The sequence below is a fragment of the Quercus lobata genome, chromosome 2, assembly GCF_001633185.2.
Source record: "Quercus lobata isolate SW786 chromosome 2, ValleyOak3.0 Primary Assembly, whole genome shotgun sequence".
Lineage (NCBI taxonomy): Eukaryota > Viridiplantae > Streptophyta > Magnoliopsida > Fagales > Fagaceae > Quercus > Quercus lobata.
In genome coordinates, this window is record NC_044905.1 from 96,060,509 (window position 1) to 96,066,508 (window position 6,000).

Genomic DNA, 6,000 nt, shown 5'->3' on the forward strand with positions numbered 1-6,000 from the left:
TGAAAAAAGGCATATATAAGCAAAAGCATGGAAATTTCGTGGGAAAGGCATGGATTGGCCATTGGAGAATTTAAGAGAAACCTTTTTTTAACGGTTGTGTTGGGAGGTTCTTGGAAAAAAGTGGGTGAAGGGTCGAATCAATGGGGTCCGACTCTGAGTCGCATGTAATATTACCATTTTATGCCCACTTGATTGAGCCGCCGACACGCATGGTCTAACCCTTTCTAGAAGTATACATATATGCTACCCAACCACTTTTTAACTATCTCTTCTTTTTTCTTCTTTTTTGAAAAATCTTTACTACAGATTCCCTACACACTTATTTTGAAATTGTGCTTTTATACATAGTAAAAGAAATCATATTTTTTATACGCGGTTTCAACTCAAGTGACATTGTACGTACGATAAAAGCACTTGCATTAGTACTTATATAATAGAAAAAATATCATATTTTAGCCAACAAAACCCAAAACTCACCTATATTTTATAATGTAAAGTTGTGTAAAGGTACATAGTTTCTAAAAGTAATTGTGTAAATTTATACTGATAATATTCATTTTGTATTAATTTTTTATTCTTTCTCTGAGTATAAAGGAAGAGGGTGGATGAGGATTATTGTGTGTGAAAAAAGATAAATAATTTTAAAAAATAAAAATTTAAAATGTATTCTAAATTAGATAATCTGGTGCATTGTGTTTTGAAAAATAAATATATAAAATAAATAATAAAAGTAGATTTTTATGTTAAAATAGACACCAAAAAAAAAAAAAAAAGCCTGAGCTGATGCAATGCTGTAATAAGAAGGGTATGATTATTATTATTTTTAAAAAAAATTATTGACTTAATAGCGCACCGAAAACGCGTTACAGGGAGGAACAAGTAAGCATGTTGGTTGATTCTGGGTTTGGAGTACTAAAGTCGTGGTGTACCACCATGCACCTAGGATTAAAGTCACACTCTCATCATTATGTTTCTTATTAACTTTACGGATTTAGTGTGCAAAGTTTGAATTGAAACGAGTGTGTGTTGCTTTGCTTAGGTCATATCTATTAGATGTGCATGAAGAATATTGGATCCCAAAATGGAACCCACATGTGGGATCAACCAAAAGAAGACTAAGAAAATACTCTTTCTTCTTTCTTTTCCTAAATAATAAAAAAGTTTTATTAGCACAATTTAAACATGGAGGAGGCCAAATGGAACCTGATCTCCCTCAACTCGCAGCCTCACCTCGTCTAGACATTTTGTGTGCATATCAAAAATAAAAATAAAAAATGAAAGATTTATTGAATATCACTAGCAAAATTAATTTTATATGTATTGTATGATTTGTCTTGTCTTTATTGGCAAATGACATTGAATCCTTGCGTCATATTGAGGAAATGGGCAAAAGTTGTGGTTCTATACTTCATATGTAGCAATCTTTCTTCATATTTTTTTATTCAATCAAAACATAAAACAAGGATCCAAAACAAGGATCCTAATTCTCTTTAATCTTCTTCTCTCAAGATTCTTTGGATTTGATAGATGAGTTCACTTTCCTTTTTCTTTTTTTTTTCTTTTTTTCTTTTTTTTTTTTACGGTATCCATACTTAGGCAAAACCAAAGGAATATTTACTCACTTAAAATGAATAATAAATTTGTGAGTTTTAGTTAGTTTATCTGGTAAAATCTTTAATCGTTGAATAAGAGATCTGGAATTTGAATCACATCAATATCAAAATTCAATTGATGTCTTGGTCTAATAATAAAGAGAAATCACCATATATAAAGCAAACCTGCAAGTGTAGCACATAGGTTTATATATATATATATATATATATATTCTTAATTAGTTATGCAATTTAGGAATATTTGGAAGTTAAAAATTGAAAAAGGCAAGGGCAAACAGTCAGCTAGCTAGCTATATATTGGCATGATCGAGTGAAGGCATCAATGAATGAGGCAACAAACGAGAGTGAAACAAGAAAGCAAAGAGTTAAGGTAGAGCATGCTTAAAACACGTTGGCCAGCCTTTCGAATCATATCCTGACCTGTCTCCTAGCCTCTTGTGGCTGCTTCATGCCTATCTAAAACCCAGACACAACACAACAAACCTTATTGTAAAATAATTGTACTTATATTCTTCACTGTTATATACTATGTCATATCTCATATATATCGTATATGTGCTCTTTATATAAATTATGTTGCTGCCGCCACCTCTTTTTTTTCCTTTCCAAAAGAGAATTTATATGGTTTGGCACCATATATGTAAGATAAATAGTTTTTGAAAGTCACCGTCAATAAGCCTTATAATGGTAATTGTATAGCTGTAGCACATTCTCTTCAATCAAAACACCTATCGTGCAAATGAAGAAAAACATAGCCTATTATAAACATGACCAGTTACAAATTTAATCATTATTGACCTAAAAGTGGGAGAACCCTCTGTGGTATGAATACACACAAATAGTGTGTGGCATTCGTTATTAGGGTGAGGCTTAGGTCCGGTGCATCCAGTGTATTGGATCCGTTGAGATTGTGACACGTGTTCAAAAGTAGATACGTGTCATTATCTCAAAGGGTCTAATGTAATTAGATACTAGACCTAAACTTTACCCTTGTTATTATATATCAATATTAGCCTATTAGGGGTGAAGCTATGTTTAGACTAAGTAGCCATGACTCCCCTAAAATTTTGTCTAAAAAATCATGTATAAGCTCTCCAAAATTGAAATTTAGCCCCCAATTAAAATGGGCCTAAAGAACTGAAAATAAAATAAAATAATGGCCTAATCCATAGTTAAGGGTGGGACCAGGCCGGAAATTAAATTTATTAAAAACTAATAATTTGCTAACCCACTTTGCCACTCCGTCCCAACTATAATTTGAAATTTTTTATTTTTTTATTAAAATTTTGGTGAATTTATTTATATATTATTTTTATCATACTTATAATCAATACACTATTATCTCTTTTATATTTTTAAAATTATTTCAAAAAGTCAGGAGTCTTGTTACTAAATGGTTTTGCTTGATTTTTCCAATGAGGAGAATTTGGGTTCGAAACTTCAAATCCCCCTCCCCCAATTATTTAAGCTAAAAAACTTTCAAATTTTTTTTCCTATTTTATTAATCCCTTTTGAAGATTCAAATTTATTTATTTAAAAAAAAAAAACAAAAACAAAAACACTATAAAGTACTCAAATCCACTCCACCTCTACCCATAATTATGGATGGTGCCCCTTCCCAAAACAAATAACAAAAAATCCTCTTTTACTAACAAATTTCTATAATTTTAAAGAAAAGAAATCCTTAAACTTTTAGCCAATTATAAGAATTAGATAATTGTTTTAATAAGCATGAAGTATAATATTCGCTCCATGATAATTGCTCTTTATCAAAAAATCAAGACAACAATCGATTTTTTTTTACAGACGTGATTTGACTGAGCTAATTAAAACCCACCTATCGTTATAAGCTTACGTATCTATTATTATGTAAAGTAACCTATCTAAAATAAAATTGACAAACATTATTCAACATGTGTACAATCTCATTCTATCAAATAAGTCATGGGAACTTGAGTGAATATCACTCATGAATTACGTAACCCAAAAAACCGGCAATTGCTGTGGGAGATTCATTGCTAACTGTTTTTTTTTTTTTTTTTTTTTTGGCTGAGAAAAAAAAAAACTTTTATTAACAAAAGCAAGATACAAACTAAGCATCCTCCTTAATTACATTCAGAATAGAAGGAGTTGAACTGGAATTAAAAAAGCCAAAAAATCTATATGAAAGTGACTAACGATTGAGAACATGAACAACCTTGTTAGCATTTCTAAGAACCAAGTTAAAAGATCCCATAAAAAAAATAAAAAAATAAATAAAATAAAAAAAGTCCCAGTTAAAAGAAGAAGAAGGAATTAAACTAACTAAATACTTATTTTCTTGTAAAATATTACCAACTCTCTATAAAATAGAATCGGTAAAGAAAGTTAAACTTTAGATGCAAATCTAACAGTCACTTTCAAAACTTGCCTTTCTATCTTACTTATAAATGTAGAAGTATATTACATCATATCATCCCTCATTTTTCAAACAAACTTAAAATTCACACAAATTATATATGGATTATAGCAAGAAATTTCCTATATATGATTTGTCAGCTGATATGTGTGTGTATGTGTGTCAAAGAAGTCCACATGGATGGTTATTTGTGTTGCGTAGCTTTAGCTAGGTGGTTGGGAGAAAAAGCCTTATTGGAAACAAAAAGTATAAATGGATTTGAAATTTGATTAGTCGGAGCTTACTAGATTAAATTAATCTGGTCTATCTGGTGGGGAAAGAGGAGTAGAGTGGTTGGTTTTTGTTTTCATTCCAAAAAGGCTGATATGACATGAAGATAGGACACAAGTATAAAGGTGTAAAGGTAATGTAGGGTTAGAGAAGAAAACGCCGTCCTTTTAATTTATATTTTTCCCCCCCTTCACTTTTTCTGCATATGGACAAAACCAAGTGTTGCTTTCCTTTGTGATGAAGTATGTTTGTGAAGGGATCACCTTATCTCTCTCTCTCTCACAAATGGTGTATTTCCTATACTATCCCTTCATACAAGTCCAAACAAAATTAATGCCAATTTGCCAACCCTTCAACAGTGACATTTTCTGCAAACATTTCTTTCATATTTTTCACAATTTGCTTTCTTATTTTTCAAATATTTTATAAAATATTCTTGTTATTAATATCTTGGGCTAAAATCTGTTCACATATATATGAGATTAATTTTTAATTTTATTCCCTTATCTATCAGCAAAATTGTCATAAATAATTGTGTATGATAGTAGAATACTGTTAAATCCGCTCAAAGTTTTTTTTTTTTTTTTTTTGTTTCTTTCAATTGAATGATAGTATTAGCTAGACTTATGAACCACTCACTCAACAAAAAGAGAAATTATGAAGCACACATTTAAGAGAGACAACGGAAGTCTTTACATTAATGGTTTTGCAATGGGCTAATTGATGATTTGCATATAAAAAAATTACTAATAAATGAGAACACATGCATGGTTGGGATAATTGATAGGCCTCCATTTATTCGTATTTGTCATGATAGCCACACTTTTGTCGTTTGGGTCTCTTCACCTTATTTTTCTTTATCTACCTTCAAATGAAATCCTTGCAAGAAATCTCTGGCATTAATGGTGTGACATTGAATGGCCTTTTCTGGCCATCCATAATTTTTTTTTTGACAATTGATATGAGAACCCTTCATAAATCCCCATAGTTTTCACATCCACCGTGAGTTTGGGGGAAAAAAAAATATCCATTTTAAGGAGGAGAATAGTACTATTACAAGGCCATCCATACAAATTCAAAAAGAAATTATGAACAATCTCCTTAACTCTCCCAATATTGGGTAGATTCTTGTAAGGCTTTGGCTTTTAATAAAATTATTAGAAAATACACAATATAACACCGGTAACATGTTAGAAAATGTGTGAAATAAGTATGATTTAATTATAAAGTATATGAGAAAATATAAAAGGTGGAGATAGAAACATAAAGAATACATGAAATTATTGTGATTTGGCTTTAAAGGCCTACATCCATAACCAAAACTCCTTTTATGGTTGTATCTTTACTATCAAACTCTATGTATTACAATATATTCATTGGAAGATTTTTAATTATTTATATAGGCCAAATCATAGACCAATCCAGAGTCACAATATTTGCACCACAAAATAGGATTAGTATTACTTTATTTGCATTCCAAAGAAGCACGTCACTAACACCATATTAGGAAAAATAAAACATAGTTATAATATAAAGACTTGCATTCTAAAAAGCACTTGAAGTTACATATGATTTCTATAATAAACTTTGACCTTTCCTAGCCCATATATCTGTAACAAAAAGTACCAATTTGTCACAACATCAATCCCTTTGAGAAGGGTAACCGAGTAAAGGAGGGTTATTGTTGATGTATAATAAAAGAAGAAAGATCACCTTCAT